The sequence below is a fragment of the Ambystoma mexicanum genome, chromosome 4p, assembly GCF_040938575.1.
Source record: "Ambystoma mexicanum isolate Mex_15411 chromosome 4p, UKY_AmexF1_1, whole genome shotgun sequence".
NCBI classification, from domain to species: domain Eukaryota; kingdom Metazoa; phylum Chordata; class Amphibia; order Caudata; family Ambystomatidae; genus Ambystoma; species Ambystoma mexicanum.
The window spans coordinates 499,948,506-499,970,107 of record NC_090927.1 but is presented as its reverse complement, the minus strand read 5'-3'; positions in this window follow the sequence as shown (position 1 = coordinate 499,970,107).

Sequence of the window (21,602 nt, the reverse complement as noted above, 5' to 3'; positions counted from 1 at the left end):
AGTAGAGCGTTTGGTGCCTAGGAGTGGTTTCTACAGCTGTTAACACCCCGCAGGCCACGTCTCCCCCGAAACCTATTTTGAATCGTGCGTCTCTTATCCCCCTTCTGAAGAACAAGTTCTCAGATCCACAGGACGGACATGCAGCCTTGCTGCCACAAAACATTCCTCCCGCCCTCACCACTCCCCCCTCCCCCCATTCCAATGGCCCCTATCCACTCCTCTCCTTTCACAGAGTACGGTCTGGATACCCCGGGCAAGGGGCGCACAATATGCAAACCTCCAGACCTGCCTGGATGCTCAGAGACTACTGCGGTGGACACATGAAGGCACAACACGAAAGCTTTACAACACAACATAACAAAAGGCTGCGATACCCCACTTTCAGATCCTGACAGCAGCAGGTACATCACCGACCCCACAGAGTTTTCTTCCCAGCATACCATTTCTAGAACTGCCAGTTGCCTAGCCCTGTTAGTTGCGTACAGTCTCAGCCAGTCCTGTTTTTCTTAAACATCAGTAATTATGGTAGGAGCAATTAAACTACATGTCCCAGCATGCAACGTATTGGGTCTCCAAGGGTCAGTCATGCATTGCATATGGCCACACAACGGCAATACCTATACAGTGCCGGCGGGTGCAGGGGCCTGCTCTAGGGACATGGGCTGGCGTATCCTTTCCGAGACAGTCAGAAGACATGGAAAGAGGCTTGTCAGAAAATCTCGGGTATATTATTTGCTTTTACTCTCGTCCCCCTTGGGCGGGCCCACTCTTATATTCGGGGCTAAACACTCAGTTGTGAAATTCTAGGAGCTGAAATTGGCTCTTGCCTCTGTCAGGGTAACATGGCAGTGTTCGCAGCTGGCAGGGGACACGAATCACGATGAGTCACATTGTTTTATGTGTTTCACAATTTCTCAACAGAAACGTGTTATCATAGGAGTGTTAGCCTGGGGAAAAAACTTCAGACAGCTCTGCAGGCCAAGCCACCAGAGGTGGCGATCTGTGCATGGCATAAATACAGGCCAAGCAAGAAGAGATGGACCTCTGAGAGGCTAAAGGCAAGTACAGGGCAAGTCATTAGAGGATTTAAGAACTGCTGTGAGATTGAGCAGTCTCCTATTCCCTCTACACTTCCAATCACTCCCCTGGCGCGCATCTACACTTCCAATCACTCGCCTGGCACGCAGTGCTAACCCCACATCACGATTTCAATTGCCTAAAAATGTATGCATGCATTCGAATACAGGTGCTAACAGTGAAATGAGTTAAGTTAGTAATGCAGCCCCTTTGTCTGTTGGTCCGGCCACAGCTCTTTAGGTCAGCCAGGTCGAATCAATAGCCCAACATTTTGGTGGCCGGGGGGAAGGGGCGGGGGTCTGGGGTAGAGTCCGATCAGAACAATGGTTTTGCGCCACTGCAGAACATAACATACAGAGTAAACTGCTAGGGTACGGCCAAAACATGCTTTGTACCACCATTCCCTAGTACATTCCAAGACTTAACTGGTTTTCTGGTAGAATGCACTATGCCACATATAGCATTCATAATAACCGAGCAATTGTACAATTAAAAGACAGTTCTAAGGCCACACAGTAAATGGCCACTTTCGATTTGCTCGGGTGAAGTATGCTGTGCTGCTCTAAATGTTTGTCTTTTAGTTTTGCGAGGGGTTTCAAATAGTTTTGAAAGGGGGGGCGAGGGGGATGATAAAAACCGTGCAGGATCATTACGAAATGCATTTTCTTGGAGAGATACGTGCTTGCTAGTTTTTAAAACTGAGTCAGTACATGAGTGAGAACCCTGCGCATTCGCATAATGTACCGCCACCATGTCCGTTCCTCTCATGCTAACTGGCATCAGAGAGAAGTGCAGTGCCCCATATTTTACCCCTCACCATGCCCCCTAAGACAGAAGAGACTACACACACACACACGGGGCTTTGCAGGCGGAGTGCAGAAATTGATACCCATTATTAATTTTCTGTCTAATGTGGCAGACCACAAGGGGAAAGCTGCATCCTGACTTTCTCTTCTCTCAGCTGAGGCTGCCTATGCCTGTCTCGTGCCCCCTTTCCCTCCCAATACCCTCCTCGTGCCTAGCCCTGTTTGAGCTGAGAATAGGAATTACAGTTACACCTGTGGCTGGTTTGTAACTGGGGTTGGCGAACAGGGCTGGGAAGGGGGAAAGGAAGGGTAGGTAGGGGTACCTTACCTGCTGCTGCACGTACGTAGGTATATAGGCTCCTGCAGGTGCTGCCATTGCACCCACGATCGTCAAGGAGCAGGCCACAACTCTGGCACTGAACAACCCTGCGCAGGTCCAGTGGGCCTCCATTCCAGAATCCAGGAGGGCACTGTCTGAAGTAAATCTGCTCCCTGCTCAGTCTAATAGCTGCCTGGCTTTTCAGAGTTCTTCTTGGTGACTGAAGTCATGCTGTGTTGATAGAAACTTCAGAAACTTATTTTTGTAACCTCCTCTCTGCTGCAGATAGCATGGGCCGTCCGTGTCTGTCTTACACATGCGTCAGGAATGTTCCAAGCAGCCTGGGCCCGGGCAAACTCCGCCTCCAGTCCCAGGCTCACTGAACAGAAGCCTGCCAGCCCAGCCCAGTGACTCATAGCCCTGCTTGCATTCATTGTAAAGTCTGGGCCCGGGCAAACTCCGCCTCCAGTCCCAGGCTCAGAACAGAAGCCAGCCAGCCCAGCCCAGTGACTCACACCCCTGCTTGCATTCATTGTGAAGCCTGGGCCTGGGCAAACTCCGCCTCCAGTCCCAGGCTCACTGAACAGAAGCCTGCCAGCCCAGCCCAGTGACTCATAGCCCTGCTTGCATTCATTGTAAAGTCTGGGCCCGGGCAAACTCCGCCTCCAGTCCCGGGCTCAGAACAGAAGCCAGCCAGCCCAGCCCAGTGACTCACACCCCTGCTTGCATTCATTGTGAAGCCTGTGCCTGGGCAAACTCCGCCTCCAGCCCCAGACTCGCTGAACAGAAGCCAGCCAGCCCAGCCCAGTGACTCACACCCCTGCTTGCATTCATTGTAAAGTGCACTACAAAAACATCATTTATATCGGGATTCGGTATACCGTTACAAACAAGGTAACGGTTATTTAAAGATAATTAAATTGTTCACAGTGTTTATACCGGTATACCGGTATACCGTTACAACCCTATTGTTGATATGAGGTAACTACCCTTAACGTTTAAGATAATTATTCTCCCAATAAAAGGTAGAGCTAGTACCTAGGTTTCCCCCTTTTAGTATATTGGGTTACAAGTTATGTATACATAACAAATTATACAAAAATTGCAATGGTACAGAAAGAAAAATAGTGCACTTAACATTTTTCTTAGGCTTTCTTCTGGAATAACTGACAGCTGCTTATGAGTGTGTAAGGAAGGTTACACTGCGGTGTTATTGTTAGGTGTACAGTTAACTTTTGTGCTTGATGCATTCCATTACGTTGTGCAAGCTATGACAACATACTTCTGGTTTTTCAAGTACATAATTTCTATACATATTCATTTTGGATGTGGTACATTAATCTCTTAAAGTTTCATGTACATGTTTTTGGCCATGTGCAACAAATTCAGTGGGAAAACGTTATTAAAGGGATATTGTGGTTACAAGTAAAATCGAGAAAAAAGCAGAAATTAGCCAGTTATGGTAACGTAAGCAACCATAACTCGCTCCACCACTGTGCACTGTTAAGACTAACTCCCAGGACATTAAAGATGACATGAAAATGTTCATTGATGACTTCACATATGACCTCAGAAATCTGGGCCACTTGGTTTTGTTCACTGACTGTAGAAATGTTTAAATGAAAAAGTTGCAATATATGCAGAAGATGTTAACCTTCTTGTATATTGTCAGAGTACTTGGGTTAGGGTTTGGTATCAGCCAGCTCATGGTGCACAGATATGAGCCAATATCCAGGTCATGAACACACAACTCATGCGAGTACTTGATAATGATTTATAATGTTATAGACATTTTGTGTTGACGTTGTTTCTTTCTTCTGTACTGTAGTATGCCGGTATGTGCCTCTAATTTGCATGCATTGTGGGTCTTTGTATGTGTTGTTCGTAGTAACAAACATATGTAGTAGGTCTTGACTTATTATCTATGTATTCCATGCTTCCATGTAGCCGGTCTGATAGCATAGTGAGTAGCGCGTTCGCGTTGACATCTCTGTAGAGCCTGCTGATGCAGGTTTGAATCCCGCCAGGGCCCAACTCAGACTTTCCTCCTTCCGACACTGCAAGGATATCTTTCATGATGTCACAAAACAGAATTAGGAGAATAAAAATATTCTACTTCTACAGTGTATGCTGCACCCATTTCTTATGTGTGTGTATGCGTAGCTTCCTGTATTAAGAAGAACACTGTAATATAATATTTTCTTTGCATAAGTACATTTGTTCATATGTTAAGCAGTTTTGCATAGATCCCCCAATTACCCATGACACCTTGTTAACAACATGATAAACAGAACCGTTTGTAAAGATGTGAAAATTGGCATATCATCTTTGATGTCCCGGGTGTTAGTTTTAGCAGTGCACAGTGGTGGTGTGAGATATGGTTGCTTACCTTACCATAACTGGCGAATTTCTGGGGTTTTTCGATTTTACTTGTAACCATAATATCCCTTTAATAAAGTTGTTCCACTGAATTTGTTATGTTTTTATTAGTGCAACTTAACCATAAAATCTCTTTAACACAGTTTTTTCATATATATATATATATAACATAATTATATCATCTTTCTGTGCTGTTACAAGTGCTCAGTGCATTAGAAACTCAATCTGCAAGTCCTAAGTAACACTATTATGCTAATACTTTAATGTATTGCGATAAAAAAATAGAAACAAACATAGAAAATAGAATTTGACTCCAAAGTGAAATGAACAAAGAACATTTGATAATAGTTTATTTCCAATGAATTTCATATCCTGGTGGTCATACAGGTCCCTGGGTTACAATTACTATGACACATTAATGTAGTAAGTGTAAAGAAACAATTAAAGTTGCAAATAAACATACAATTATTGTGCTGTTAGAACATCAACATTTGCATTTGGCCGCCTAAATGGGTTTAGCACAATTGTGGGTGTTATAGGTCCACTGCATGTGGTTTCTCAAAACCTGTGAAGTAAAAAAAAAAATTGTGCTTTTAGAAAATATATAGAAACAAGACTATTAATCTTTAAGATCTCAAAAAGTTAGGTTACCTTACTGGATTGCAGACAATATAGTGATTTTCATTAAAGATCATCTTTGTTTGGTTTTTACCAGCGGGATACTGGTAAACTGGTAATGTGGGCCTTAGTGGCTGACACTCAAGACCTCATTACAATTTGTGCAGTAACCATTAATCACGTGGTATTTCAGAAAAATAACTATTTTACTGCACCCCACAATTAAGGGTTTTTTAACCCTTAATTGTTTCCAACTGGACTCCTGTGCAGAAAACAACAGAGAGCAGACATGATAAGGGAGTACAAGACACCGGCATGGAGGCCCTGTCCCTCCAATGCATATCCAGCATCAAAGTGGCTTTAAATAAGGAAGTGCTCTTTTTATGGACGAATAAAATGATTGTGGTTTGCCTACAGAAAGCCTTTTAATTCTTTGAGGGAAGGGAGAGATTAGATTCAGTGGCTGTAACTCGGTTTGCAATCGCTATATGGCCAAACAAAATCATTGTTGCATGTGTGCATGCTTTCAGTAGCTGCACCTGACAGTGTCATCTTTTTGGCCATAAAAAACTACTGGATCTTGCATTGAAAATGCTTTACGATTGTTTGGCTGTAGTAGATTGCATTCAGTTGCTGTAATTTAGTATGTTATCGGTTTGCAACCAGGTGTTAATGACAATTCTGAGTAGTATTATTACCGTTAATATCACAAATTTAGTAATGAGGCCTTTCGTGTGACATATTTAAGGCTGTGAAAATAAATTACATTTGCCAAGATGCAAATAAAAGAAATCTCTGAATTTATTTTAATCAAGAGAATTCATTCAGTGGCCCTCATTACGACCCTGGCGGAAAGTGACTGACCGGACCGCCACAGCGTAAATAGCGTTTCCGCCATTGCAAGAAGGAGCAAAGTGCGGCCCATTCCGACCCATCGGGCACGAGCACCACGGCATGGCGGAAGTGCAAAGTCCGCGATGGCGGAAATGACCCCAAAACGGCCCACACCGCCGCCGTACGGCGCCCTAGGTGCAATACCGCCACCCATCACAGCGGACACCGCAGTGTGCGCCTACCGTAAAGTACGGTGACCGGAAATATACGGAAACGGAAGTTAAAACACGGGCCCGGAACGGGAAACAACCCGCCGTACACCTATAAAACCACTAAAACCACACAACCACTAAAATCACCACCCTGAGACACAACCCAACCCGTCATCCACCCTAGCAAAACCAAGAAAAATGGGAAAAGTAGCAAAGAAAGCGTGCGACCGCAAACGGCAGGTCCACTTCTCCCGTGAGGAACTCACCGTGCTAACAGAGACCCTCCAGGAGAATGCTGCCGTCGTCTTCTCCACGCAAATGACCAGGACGGCACTCGCAAACAAGAAGGCCATATGGGCTCTGGTGGCACAGCGGGTAAGTGCGGTGGGGACCGCACCCCGCACCCCACAGCAATGCCGTAAGCGATGGGACGACCTGCGGATACGCGTCCGCAGCATACTCTCTGCCAACCGCAACATTGCCACAGCCACCGGGGGAGGGTCGGAATCACCAATCAAGCTGACCCCCTGGGAAGAAATCTGTGCCTCCACCATCGGAATGGAGACCATAGAGGGAGTCGGAGGGATGGAGAAAGGAGTGCAGACATCCAAAGATTCAGGTAGGTGGGCCTAATGAAACAATGCCAAAACCACAAAGTCCATCCATGTGAAGCACCATGTGTCCCCATAGTGCAACAGAAACACATGTCCAGGAGAACGTCCACACACATTGGCCTGATAGCGCACGTTAAAACCCACAATAAATACATAAATAATTAAAAACCCCTAAAACACGCACTACACGTGCAGCAGGCACACCCTAACTGCAGGCTGCCAAACAACTGCACCCTCACTCCACACACAAATGGAAGCACCTCCAAGGCCCCGACCCAAATCACCCTCAGGTACCACCCCAATGCATGTGATACAATGCCATTCCAATTCCCACAGACCCACCAATAACCCTCGCCCTCCTTTACTCCACCACAGGGTCCGATCCAAACGACGAGCTGCAGGACACCCCTACCAGCACACCTGCAAAGAGGGCCAAGACCGACGGCCAAAGACCCTCCACCTCAGCTGCACGCATCAAGACACGGCAGCAGCACAAATCAGGTGGCAGCACACAGGAGGGAACATCAACAGGCACCCCAGCAGCCAGCATGCCCACAACACCACCACCACAGGTCCCCCCAACGGATGCCACAGAAGGCACTGCCTCCGGTGGCAGCAGCACCATAGGTGACACCCCATTGATGGCAGCATGCTCCGACACAGAAGACGGGGATGTCGAAGTCAGATCCATCCATGACCTGTCCCAATCCCCCTGTCTGTTCCATCCCGTACTACATGAGGATACCACGCAGGGGCACCCACAAGACGACGACTGGCCATCCCCCACAAGCCCTGTGGCAGGGCAACATGAGGACAACAGCCCCTCTGTGACACCCCCGCAAATGGCCATGGCCCAGCAGAGGCAACAGTCCCTCGACCAGTTAATCGTGCAACAGCAGCAACTGGCCACGCTCCTCAAGGACCATGCCGATGAATGTGGGGGCACTAAGGCAGACATAGAAACATCAACTGAGACACTTAGGGCACAAATGGAGAGAGGCACAGAGACACTAAGAGCACAAATGGAGAGTAGCACCGAGAGCCTGAGAGTCCAAATGGAGAGAAGCACCGAGAGCCTGAGGGGGGAACTGCATGCGACGTCCAAAGACGTATGTGCCGAACTTGCCGCAGTGCGCCGTGTGCTCACTGAGCTCTCGCAAACCCTTAGGGACATGCATGGACGTGAGCAGGCAGAGACATCATCCGTTGCAAGTTCCGTCCAGGGCAGCCCCCAACGTAGATCTGGGAGGAACCTGCGCTCCACAGGCAGGGGTGCCCCTGATACCCGCAGAGGGGGCTTGCAATAGCGACTGCCCACTGACAATGAGCATCTTTGGACACTGGTGTTCGGGGGGGAGGTAGTAGGGTGGAGGGGGTGTGTTGGGCTCACTTGGGTGGCGGGTCGATAGGGTGTACAACATGATATCACATATGCCATAAAAAGTGCACGATCAACCAATGAGATGTGTGGACATTGATCTTTGTGTACTAGGCCATCATAGGCGTACAGTCCATATTGTGCATGTCCCAGACACACACAGTGCCACGAGTCCCGTGTCCATGTATCAGCCACCAGGCGTGAGTGCTAGAAGCATACATCAATGAGATGCTGACGAATGTCACGGGCCTCCGGTGCCTCGCAGACTCCTTGAGGTGCTGCCACATCCCCACCCTCATCATGACCATCTTCAGGTGCTTGCAGTTCTGCGTCAGGGGGCATGGGCACATTTCTACGTACGCACATGTTGTGGAGCATGACACATGCCATCACCATCTTTGCAACCTTCTCATGGCGGTACAGGAGTGCCCCGCCAGACCTGCTGAGGCAGCGGAAACGGGTCTTCAGTAGGCCGAATGCCTGTTCAATGACTACACGGGTACGTGAGTGGGCATGGTTGTAGTCCTCCTCATGCTGGTCCCGTGGGTTCCGGACTGGTGTGAGGAGCCATCTCTTCAGTGGATATCCGGCATCACCTGTATGTGGACGATAAACGAATTATGTGGAATGCCATTGCTACGTACGCACCCCCCCCCTTCCTGCCAGGTCATTGCCGCATCACATACCCCACATCATCATGCATGAAATGAGACTCACCGAGTACCCAGGATCTGTTCCCTGCGTGTCGCTCCATGTAGCGTGGTATTGTTGAGTTCCTCAAGACCATAGAATCATGGGTTGATCCAGGGAATCGGGCACAACAATGTGTAATGATCCTGTTGGAGTCACACACCATTTGTACATTCAGGGAATGAAATTGTTTTCGGTTGCGGTACTGGGCCTCTATGGCATGTGGGACGACCAATTCCACATGGGTGCAGTCGATGGCACCAATGCAAGCCGGTATGCCGGCAAGTGCATGGAATCCCACTTTTGTGTTGGTAATTTCCTGCTCCGAGCGTGGTAGAGAGATGTAGTCGTCTGCGTGCTGCAGGAGGGCATCGAGCACTTGCAATAGTGTCCGTGAGAACAGTGGCTGTGATATGCCATGCAACTGTCCGACTGTGTGCTGGTAGGTGCCTGTGGCCAGGAAGTGGAGTACAGACACCACCTTCAGTAGGGGTGGGATGGCGGTTGGGCTATCTATCATGCTGACAAGGTCAGCCTGTGTCATGTCCACAATGGCGGTTATGGTGTCCCGGTCCAGACGGTAGAGGGTGTGGATCTGCTCATCAGTGAGGTTGAACGGATGTGCTCGGAGGCGTGGGATTGCGGGCTGCCTGCGTGGTGGTAGTGGCTGTGCTGGCGGCCCTTGCTGGCCCTGCCTTGGCCTCCTCCTCCTCCTGCGTCTCCTCCGTGCGGCCGGTTGTAGTTGGTGTTCGTCTTCTTCTTGGAGTTGGAGTACTTGCAGTGCTATCAGGTCCCCCAGGGCCAACATCGCGAGTCCTGCCGGTAGCATTTCGGTGTGGTTGTGGGAGGAGACTGGCTGTGCAATTTATGTGTTTCCAGGCTGAATGGCCTCCACCTGTGGTGATTCATTCCACCTGTGCAAACTGCTCTCCCCTTTGGCCGAGCACGTCCCGCGCACAACGCTGCAATTCGTGGAATGGCATCTTGCTATTGCAATCATGTATTTGTACCCGATGGCCGTGTAACATTGGTTGATATGTTCATTCTGTTGTGGTCCCATTGTTTCACATACTATCTGTGCAGTCGCGAACAGAGTTATGAAGGGTCAGTGGAACGTAGTACTCGAGTAACGGTGGGCCCTCATTCATCACTGTACCGAGTTGCAACGACGGGCGGGGCGTCCCATTCGTGGGTGAAGGCAGTTGCCATTTTCACACACAGGCGCACTCGATGGATTAATTAGGGTTTTCAAACGGCCACAGATGCCTCTTCGACGTGATGTTGCAAATGAGGAATTCGAAGGGCGGCGCTTTCGGTATTCAGCTAGCGGCGAGGAGATGCCCACAGGTCTGACTGCAAATATAACGTTCTATTGTTCAATGTCCTTGGGACAGGGGCCATGGCGAGAATGCTATGATTGATATGAATAGTATGGGATGCGCAATTGCGTAGTGGACGATAAGGCAGGACGTTCCCAAATACATGTTACTTCACTAGACTGGAATTACGGGCTGGGGCACTGTGGATTTTGCAGGCTGCATAACGCACAGACTCAATGGATATTTCTAATGTTATGTGAGTAAATATTCAGGCGTTTTCATTACGGGATGAGGGAATGATGAATGGATGCATGGGCAGGTGATTTGATACAGTGTTTGCCATGTACAGGGCTTCTTGGGATCTGTCAGCCCCCCCTGCGCTATGTGATGCAGGGCTGCCATAGTGGGACCATCGTCTATCTGGCCTTGTTGAGCCCTCCCTGTCTCGACGCGCCTTCAGACACTTGTGTCCATGCACGTTACCAATCCCATCTGAAGGATTCTGTTTTCACAGGCGCATGCACAGGTACACTCGTTTGTGATGGTGTTTTCACCTCGATATTGATAGTTATGATTCGCAAGTGGTTTTGGGGTGGTGATGATCCTTTGGAGTGGGCTTGCATGCATATGGCTGTGGATCTAGTGTGATCATTGAAGTGAGTTGTTCGAATGTAGTTCTGATGGCCATTCTATTCTGTTTCTTTTCTTTTGGTTGACAGGTATCTCCTCCCCTTTTGCCACTGCCATCTGTATGCCACTCCTGCAGATGGATTTTACTCCCGACACCTGCTGCTTCGTGTTAATCAGTGGAGCAGCATTACGATCTTATGGGACGATCGCCAATGGGCCACATGCCCTTACGCAGTACTGGTGGCTCGGAGCAACATTTCGGCCTTTCAGCTGGACTAGTGCCTCCCCATTGGGACGGCCCTGCGGTTCTGTGCGCTTCCATGTTGCCTTTTCGTACGTGTATGTGGCTCTGTGTACCATGAGGGAACAGGGCGTCACACGAGTAGTGGCTGGTCATTTCTTGCGGATGCAGCCCACAATGGTGAAATGTGTTTTGGAGTTCATGGCCTGATGGCTGTATGGGCTTGGTGATATTGATGTGCATTAAAATTCTATTCTGATATGGGCCGTGTAGCGTTCTTCTTTGCAAGTGATGTGGCATATTCCTATTTGGGGAGCGATGTATTGTGAGGGGATCTGCATTGGGTTCCAGCTTCGGAGTTTTGTTGCGTGGTCCTGTACTGGGCGCGTTTGCCTACGAAGCCCGTGAGGTCAGGGATGGGGGCTGCCAATATGACAGTTTGAATGTTGTCATGCTCAGGGGCGGGGGATTGGGTTTTGTGTGACAGATGCCGGTCAGCCAGGTGGACTGGTGGAATGTTGTGATTTTCTGAATATTGCTGGTCACAGGTGCCTGTGTTTGCGTGCGTTTCTTGGTGGGGGACTGTGGTCATGTCCATTGGGATGGCTTCTGTATTCGTGCCATCTGTGCCCTGCAGCTCCCATTGGCCCCTCTTGAGGTTCATTTGTTCGTTGGCATGCATGGGTGACTTGTGCATTTCACTGGTTGCATTGTGGCTTCGTTGCACCTACGGGGAGTTGTACTTTGTGGGCAGGGAGCGGTGTACGGGCAGTCAGTGGGGCCGTTTACGGTTGATTCGCGATGCCGTACTTCTCACCATGGCGGAATGGTGCATTCCGCCATGCTTGATGGCGTTAGGTACATGTCCGCTGGGGTCGGAATTGGCGTACCGTTGCGCCATGGTGGTGTTTACGGTTTGGCATGGCGCGCGCGCGCGTGCTTGGTGCAGTTAGCGTTGGCGTTCACTACGGTGTCGCTAATGGCATCGTACTTTGCGGTGACGGGTCATAGTCGCACCGAGCGCTATTCGATGGCGGTATTGCATTTCCACCATCGTTTTCCGAATTCCGCCAGGGTCGTAATGAGGGCCAGTGTCTGTACTGGAGAGCCTCATCTTTTTTCATGATAGAAAGTAATCAGTGCAAGTGTGGAGAACGTTTTAAAACAAGCTCATTCCATTCAGTTAATGTAATTGAGTGAGTTTTCTTTTTGCGGTCATGTGTTAATGAAACTTCAAAGTGGCAGTATTTGCACAGTATTAGCACAGTTGATAATGCAGATTTAGTAATGAGGCCCTTAGTGTGACATCCTTTTATGGCTGTACAAATACTTTCCATTTGCCAAGATGCTTTAGTGAAGAGAATTCATTCAGCGCCTGTGACTGCGTCCGCCTGCCAGTGAATGCATTCAATGTCTGTACTGAAGAGTGCCATCTTTTTTCACCATAGAAAGTAACCAGTGCGTGTGCGGAACACGTTTTAAAATTCTTTGGAGGCAACACATTACAATCCGCTGCTGTAACTGAGCGTGTTGTCTTATTGTGGACAGAGAAAATACTTGTCACTTTCATAGATACAATCCTTTAATTTTTTCTGGCAGAAAGGCAAAACATGGGTTACCTTTAGTGGATGTAAATCTCGAGTGTCAACATGTCTATAACAGATGGAGAGATGCAGCTAGAGCGTGTTTTACATCAGCCAAAGAAGCTGATGGGAGCCCCGGGGAGGCCAGAATTGTGCATAGTAAATTGAGGCCATCAATGTCAATATCAAATCACCTGCAACCTAAGCGTCATTAGTCCATGCAGAGAGGTATTGCATGTGGAGGAGGAGGTCATGTCAACTGTGTATAAAATAGGACGGGGGAGAGGGGCAGATTGTCTATACTGATGCGCTGTCACAAACAACCCTCAGGGTTGAGGATAATGATCAGACAAGACAAACAGCACACAGTCTTGAAGAACAGGATATGGAAACCTCTCTGTCTACATCACTCACCCTTAATTGCGATTGGGAATTATGATGATTATAAGTAAGATGATGATGATAAACGTAATAGAGATTTTAACCCATCCAAATACAGATAGCAGCAACCCAAGATTCTGATATCAACTGGTAGGAGGATGAAAGTTATATATTTACAGAAATGGGCGGGAAAGACAAGGTTGTATTTGCATCTGTGTACAGGGCCTGTCAAGCGCCATCTGAAAGAGCTTGCAAATTGACACATCACTGTGTAGTAGCCAGACCATAAATTTCACTACCACAACCAGTGCACCTTAACACCTTTGCAATCACATGCCCGCCGAGAAGGGTCTGAATCCCAAGAGGGAAGCAAATGCAAGCAGTGTGACACCAGGCCATGTCTGTCTGTAAGGATGCGTAAGCAGATCCAGAGATGTTCAGGGTCTTTATTTTTCTACTGTTAATGGATTGAATATCTTTGCGGCTCCTATGATTGGATTCACCATGGTGTTCCTTGCTTTGTGCATGTCCTTCACCATACAGGACACATGTCATGAGAAATTGCCAGCCGATGATGGAAATGATAGCTGCGACCCTGTAGATCAGATCACACTTAAGCCTGGCCTACAGTGCAAAATAAATGTGGCACACCAATTTAATACGAGTCGCAATTTTCCACAGCACAACCTGAAGAGCACAATTGTCACTCAATGGAATTCTAGTTTGCACATTTCATAGCGGCTAAAGAAACAATGCAACACCCTTGTTGATTACTGCTACCGCTTAGACTGGGGCTTGCTTTACACATACACAACTGTCATGCCAGCTAACTATTAATGTATGTTGTGTGCTACATTCAGTTTAGAGTTCACACATTTTGTAAGACAGCCCATTGTATCACTCAGTGAGATACCACCACTGGGGTTTCTGCTGACCGTCAATCTATCAAACATGCTCAGGGCGCATGATATAGCTGATAAGGTGCGTATATGAAAGCTGGTATGGGATGCGCTCATAACCTTGAAGTCACATCCACACATAGCTTGAATGAAAAATAACACCAAATTCCTGTTGACCGGCCCAAATTTCAAGATTAACTTGGATACGTTTAAACTGCATGAGAACCCAACAGAACCATTTTGTGCAAAGATGCATTGATGCAGAGGAAGAAGTCGAAGCAAGTAGACATATCATTGCATGAAGATCAAGAAAAAAAGGCAACAACCCCTGTGCTCAGTTCACCACCAGAGGTGGAATGTGCAAAATGGGGAATAACAAACATAATATTTTGTAGCAGTTATGGAAACACAGGTGCATAGAACACGAGTGATAGTAAAGTACAGTAGTTAAAATAATAGTGGAAAGTGATGATGAAGTAGGTCTAGGTCCCAGACGGGAGAGATACTGAAGCATTGCCATATTGGAAGTGAAGCCTAGTAGTTTGCAGGCCCTGTGAGAAACCACAGCATAGTGCAAAAAGAGTTTGAATCCCCTTTCCATTTCAAGCCCAAGCAGTGAAGCCGAAGAACACTGCGACTTTAAGGCTGAGCAGATAACAATATAATTGTATCTGTTGTAGGCCTGCAAAACTAGAAAGTAATGTGAATGGCCGAATATGGGCAGGGCTGAACCCGCCCCAAAGGACAAAACCATGAGAGCCGGGGCAGAGGTCTTCAGCTGCCAAAAGGCCCTGGTCTAGATTAAGGGCACTTGCATCCCCCGGAGTTCTGAAAATCCCATTTGACTGCCATACGCACATAAAACAGAATACCTAAATCCATCAGAATTTGGCTTATTCTGTGGTCCTCAAGAGGCCCAGGATAAGCTCCAGGGAGAGGCAGCTGATAAGGGGGGGCAAGGAGTGAAATATGCTGTGAATTATGATACGAGGAGGAAGAGGTGATGCCAATAAATTTGTCCTGCGGCAGGGCAGCAGGGTGCGGTCACCCGCATTTCTGGTATCAAACGAATCACTCCATTATTCCAAAGGGCCAATTTCACCTCAAAGGTATCCACTGAGCTCACGTTAATGACCAGGTGCACACCATGTGACTAGGCCAATGGGCCAGGTAATATTCCACGTAACTCGCCAATCCAGTAGCTGGGAACAACAGTGATGGAATAGGGGGGCCATGTGTTAGCGGGTAGGGATAGATTAGGATGTGGCCAATCGGTCATGGAACTATAGGGGACTAGTAGTATGTATATAGGTGGTAGCCAATGAGGGTGGGAGATGAACACAGTATACTGTGAGTGTCATTGATGACAATAGCTCTCCTTATAACCTCATGTTTGATTTGAACTAACAGAGTGCTCTGTGGCAGTTGGGTTCTACTGACCCTCTGTCACATTTTTCCTTTTTGTATACAAAATAAACTTGTTTTCGATTAAAAAAGCTGCACCAAGCTTTTTTCAATAGAGTAGTGTTTTTTCTTGTCTGGTTGTCTGGAGGTCTTGCCTTCCAAAGACCACAACAAACATATCTGCTTTGATGGTGGAGACCTGTTGTCTGGTTTAAGTCACATATAAGAAAGTTGAGATAGGTATTTAGTTGGGCTTGAGATTAGGTCCTGGCCATAATATTTTGAAACTACAGCATTGGAGGGGAGGTCTACCTTTCAACGATAAGAATGTATCAGGATGTTCCTGTTACGTGAGATTGCAAACATGATAATTCGTGGGTTCCCACTAGGAGTTGCCAATATGAGAAATGTTTGGGCTTTTTCTACAAACTCACCTTCTAATATGATAATTGTTTGGGATCTCCCTGCTGCCATAGAGTGACCATCATGAGAAAAATGTAAAGGTTCTCCCTACACTCGGAAAACCTCCAACCTCATAATTGCTTGTATTCACCCACTACACGAGAGCCGCTAAGATGTACATTGTTTGCTTTTTCTTCAATACCAGAGGACTGCAAATATGAGTCATTAATGGGTTCTCCCTGCGGTATATGAGACACAGCCATAACATTTTAAGCATGTTCTCCCTGTTGATGGTGGGTGAATGGCAGGACATAAACTATGACAGAAAAAAAACTAATAGGGAGCTAAGAGAAGTATTTACAGAGACATAGTTATATGCTTGTCTCCTGTGTGCCTGGACTGTGTGAGGCCACAGGTAGAATTCTGCATATGTGACTGGCATGTTTATGTGTGAAGGAGGTTCAAGCCCAGGCAGTTCAAGATCTAAACCTGGGTGGTGGGAGCCAATGGGACTCTCTTTGGTCCTCTTGGGGGTCATGTCCTGGTCCTAATCTTCTATATGATGTAACTGAATGAAAGGAACTTGTTATCACCTTACCTGATGTCTCAAGGATCTATTTTACTACACTGGTGATGAGCTTTCAAGAACTGGTCCTAAAGTGTGCTGTAAAGAGCAACAGAAGACCTCAAATGCTGCGGGGTTGCAGGAAGAAGTAACAGACCCACTGCCCTCAGAAGTGTGAAGCCACCACCGAGCGCAAAGAAAGGGGTGCCAGGGAGTGCCCAGGGACTCTGCTTTGTGAGGAAGTCTGCAGACAGAGGTTACAGAAAAGGCAAAGCTTGGTAAAGACCCAGGGCAAAGATAAGAAAAAGAAGTGCTACCAGGGCGCTTGCCATGCAGAAAGGCTGCTGGCGTAAGAGAGGGTCTTAAAAGGACACCTAAAATGCTTGCACATCATAACGGTTGTTCCAGGTGCCATTGACGCTGTGGTGAGTCGGTGACTTTCAGGAGGCTGTCCGTGCTGAACATTTGTTCTGCCAAACTTGGCGGCTGGTGGCGAAATGGTCTGGAGTACATACCTGACCTCTGGATGAGGAGGACCCTTGGACTGGCTGGCTCGCAAGATCTCCATTGAATTCCCTAATCATGAAGCCTCTGATGACCTCAACGAGAGTCCAGGGGGTATGGTGAGCTTTCTAATGCTGATTAGACCAAACTTCGGATCGGTGATGCAGATGGGGCGAAGATGGTTCCTGGAATGTTAGAGTGTCGACTATGCGACGTAACGTCCTTGTTGAAAGGATATTCTACGACCGACAGAGCCGGATGGAGTTGTGGCCCTTGAAATGGAAGGAAGTTGAATCCTTCCTGAGGGACACTGCATCGTGGATTTTTGCTGTTTCGTGTCAGCAGGAGAAAGTTCTGACACAGGAATTCGCTTATGTGGATGTTTGAGTACATAGAGGTCAGAGGTTTTTGTCATGCTGCGCTTCATAAAGAAGAAAAGCAATTAGTACAGTATTGTCATCCCCCTGGCTGTTTGCTTATGGTCATAAGAGTGCGATATGCGGAATGAAACTGGTGGCAATGACAACTCAGTGTTTAGTTTATACAAAGCAAGGCAGGAGTGCATCGTACACGTATGGCAGCCACAACGTTATTAAGGATTTACAGGATAGAGCTACACCATGCAGCTTGGACTCCTCAGGCACACATTTTATTTGACTTGCTTTGTCTGAATGTAGCGCTAAATCTTACGCATTCTTAGATTTCAGTGAGAAGTTTTGGGATACCTTTGGTGAGAATGCTATGGTATGGTATGAAAGGGGAAATGCATAGCATGTGAGCTTCTGACAGCTTTGAGGATTTGCTGGCTAGTGCTGCCACAGCAATGGACTATTGGGATTATCACTTTGAGCTAGCATACTGACAAGAACATGATCATGTTCTTTTTATGAGGAAATGTAGGTTTTAGAACTACCCTTCACAGTAATGACTTATAGAATCACACCTGTGATTTGCAAAATGTTGATTGTGAGTAATGCAGTGAATGCTAAATGACCTCTCATTTTGCTAGTATTGCATGTTTGCATGTCAGTGAAATATGCAACATGCAGCGCATTGCTGGTGCCTGTTGTAGTGGCAGTGTGTGTTCTGCCTACGGGTAGATGGTGAAGAGTTAACTGCCTTTGTTATGGCAGTGTGCCATCGGCTTACGGGTAGATGGTGAAGAGATGAACATTTATGGACTAATATGGCGACATGAGTAGTGAAATAGTGTGGGTTGGGATGCCTCCTGCACTTCAGTAGTAGTGATTCGGAAACGGTCAACACTTTTGGCATGGCGTTGGGTTGTTTTTGGTTTTCAATGAATAGTGGAAATTGTGGTTGTAGTGCTTCATCGGCATGTTTGTGAAAATGCTTGGTGTTGTTTCATTCCATTCATTGCAGGTAGTTGGGGCATTGTGATTTTCAACAACCCTGTGTGCACCATTTTGGTTTAAGTTTGTCCGTACATTGTTTATGTGTTTTTGAGGTTAGATGTCCTGTAGTGGTTACTGGGCTCAGTTAGGTTTGGTTAAATAGACGTTTCGGTCAGACGTGGTCTATACGGTTATAGGAATGCTGGCTTTGGACTTCATCAGTAATAGGGTCAGTGCCCTGTCCCGTTAAAAAAAAAAGTGTGTTTCTTCAACCGCTTCTCAGTGACACTGGTTTTGTTTTGTTTTGTTAGGCACATTATTGCGAGTAACTCTGATGGTTCTTTCATCACCAGCTCTGGTTGGTGTTGATTAGGTCCTTCTCCCTCAGAGGGGACACATTGAAAGTGTTGACCTGAGATAGAATCTCTGGAGTTCGGTTGGCTTGACAGCATTTACCTAAGGCGTGCCCACACCAAGATTACCCGAATGTTGGATTGTTGTTCTCTTTATGGTTTCAGTCTGACTCAGTAGGATCCTGAGCTGACTGGCCAGTGTTCTGGGATGGTGTTATGAGGTTTGTTTTACTCTGCCTGGAGTATGCCGATTTTTACATAGGGTGTTCCACATCACATTTATGGCGTGTGCTTGGCTCAGTGCTTTCCCTCATTATATCTTTCTGGGATATTTATTAGGGAGAGGTGAGTGCGCTGGTGCATGGAGTATGCATGTGGTGTGAGTGTTCTGTGCGGACTATGGTGAGTAGTTTAACTGATGTTCAGCATGTGTTTCAATCTTTGGCTTTTTGCGGGTCTTTTACTTGTTTTGCTACTTGTGCTTGTGCAGCAGGCTCGATGTCAGGGTCCTCAGACTGTGTTCTCACACCCTGATGTTCTTGGTTTTTGCTTGAGAGTGGCAGGCTCGAGACCTGGTGTTGCCAGAGCCAGGTAAAATGTGCATTGTTCTGTACTGATGGTTGAGATTGTGGTGTTTGTAGCTTACTGATGGGGTGGGTTGTGCTGGGGTTTGCAGGCATTAGATCTGAGAGTGGCAGTCTTGGATGGGAGGTGTTTAGTTTCCTTGATTTGGTTGAAGATGCTTGTTGATAAGGGTTGCAAAGCACCTGCCTATGGAGATGTGGTGGCAAAATGGCAGGACACAAACTATGACAGAAAACATGCTAATAGGAAAAGTAAGGTTTTTACAGCGATATTGTTGTATGCTCATGTCCTGGGCGCTTGGAATGTGTGAGGTCGCTGGTAGAATGCTGCGTGAGTGACTGGAATGTTTATGTGCAAAGGAGGTTCCAGCCGAGGCAGTTGGAGATGTATGGGTGGTGGGAGCCTGTGGGCCCCTCTCGGGTCCTCTTGTGGATCCTTTCCTATTCCTAATCTTCTCCCTAATCTACCTGATGTAACTGAATAGAGAGTGTGTATTACGGTGCAGAGGTCACCAAACTATAATTAAGTCGAGTATCAAGTTCTATAGGAAATCCGTACATTGAATTGCTTATAACTTGTTACTTGCATGATGGATTTGGCAGATATTTTGCAAACAAAATGTTTTCATGTTCCTCCTTGCCCACCCCCTGAAAGGCTGGACATTTTGGGAAAGATTTGTTAGAAAATGGAAAAGTTATTAAGAAAGAAAAGAAATTCTGTCTTCGGCCTGCACCCATTCATTTCCCCATAGAGAAAAAAAGTCCACATTTCAGTGCAGCACAGAGCACAAACCACTGGACGAAATTGGACCAGTTTGAAATAACTTGGGCATGAACCATTGACCCGATTTTTGGGAGGGGACCGGGTTATTCCACCCAGTAGTTATTAAAATATTTGATGTAGAAGGGGGTGTCCCCTTCTCCCAATATTATAGCTATATATGTATCCCCACAATGCACCAGCAAGGCCTTTCAGAAAGGTAAATGCTGGAATTTCTTTGGTTGTTACAAGAGACATCCCGGTTACAATGGGTATAACTGGGCTATCTGACAACAAAAAGTGGAAAAAGGCCAATTTTAGGAGGAAAAGGGATGAAAGAGGAAACTATGAGAAATTGGGTAGTTGAGGGGGCTGGGAACCAAGTCCAGAGACATTATCACATAACTGAGGTTTTACTGGGAAGTGTGTCACACGAAAATAACCAGGGTCATTTGTGGGCATATATATACGGATAACCAGGGTTAATTGTAGTACATTGCAAATATTTTTACAGATACAGTGAGGGGTGTGGCTGAAGGATGTGGGTAATGGGTTACTTTACAGAAACGAATGGTGCAATATAGAAAGTGAACACTGCCAAAGGCCATGGCTAGTTTGCCCAAAAGAAACCTAGTGGTGTGGCTATAGCCAATGGTGATGGCTAGTGGGCCCATTTCGAAAACCTATTGGAACAATCTGTATAGTGGCCACGGCCAAAGGCCATGACTAGTGGGACTGGAACAAAGCTATTGGGGTAACATGTAAAGGGGTCTCGGCCGAATGCCGGGGCCATTGGTCATGGACAAAGGCCGTGGCTTGTGAGTAAGACAAAAGTTTGTGTTTTAAAATATACAGTGGGCATGCCCGAAAGACATGTATAGTGGGCCCAAAAGTAACATATTAGGGGAACATGTACAGTGTACACGGCCAAAGACTATGTTTGGGGGCCCAGTAGTTTTTCGAACTATAGCGTGGGCATGGCCGAAGTCCGTGCTCACTGGTCAGGGCCAAAGAGTGGGCCAAAAAACATGTATAGTGGCCAAGCCTCAAAGCAGCGGCCACCTTGTTTAAAAAAAAAACTTGGGGGGAAGATGTGCAGTGGACATTGCTGAAGGCCATGGTTTAAGGCCCATTAAAAAACCTTAGTTAAGGTGCAGTTAAGTTGCGCAGATGTAGCGCAACAAAACCCTTGAAATTCAGTGAATGTGGTAAGTCATGGGCAGCTTAACTTGGAGCATTCCTGTTGCAAAGCCCTTGAGCACATACATATAATATGAGAAGGGAAGCAGTGCAAGTTCATTTTTGATATTCCTAAGAGGAAGCATATTTCTGGAGCCAGAAGACGATTGCACTGGCTACCAGTGTCAGCCAGAGCAAGTTTCAGGGCCCTTTCCATGGCAAACCAATGCATACAAGGAAAAGCTCCGAGCTATCTTAAGAAACTCATTTCCCATACACTTCATCTAGGCACCTATGATCAGATACCCAAGGAAAACTTGAAGAACCACGTGCTAAAAAGGCCAAAGGATGCGGGCGCTTTTTCAACTTCCTTATGCCTCAAGTATGGAATACACTCCCTCTGATGTTGCACCTAGAAAAATGCCACTTGGCATTTAGGAAGCAACTGTAGAGCTGGCTGTTTGAATAACGTCTTTCCCCTAGCCTATCTCACCATAGACTTTCCCACCCTTTTGT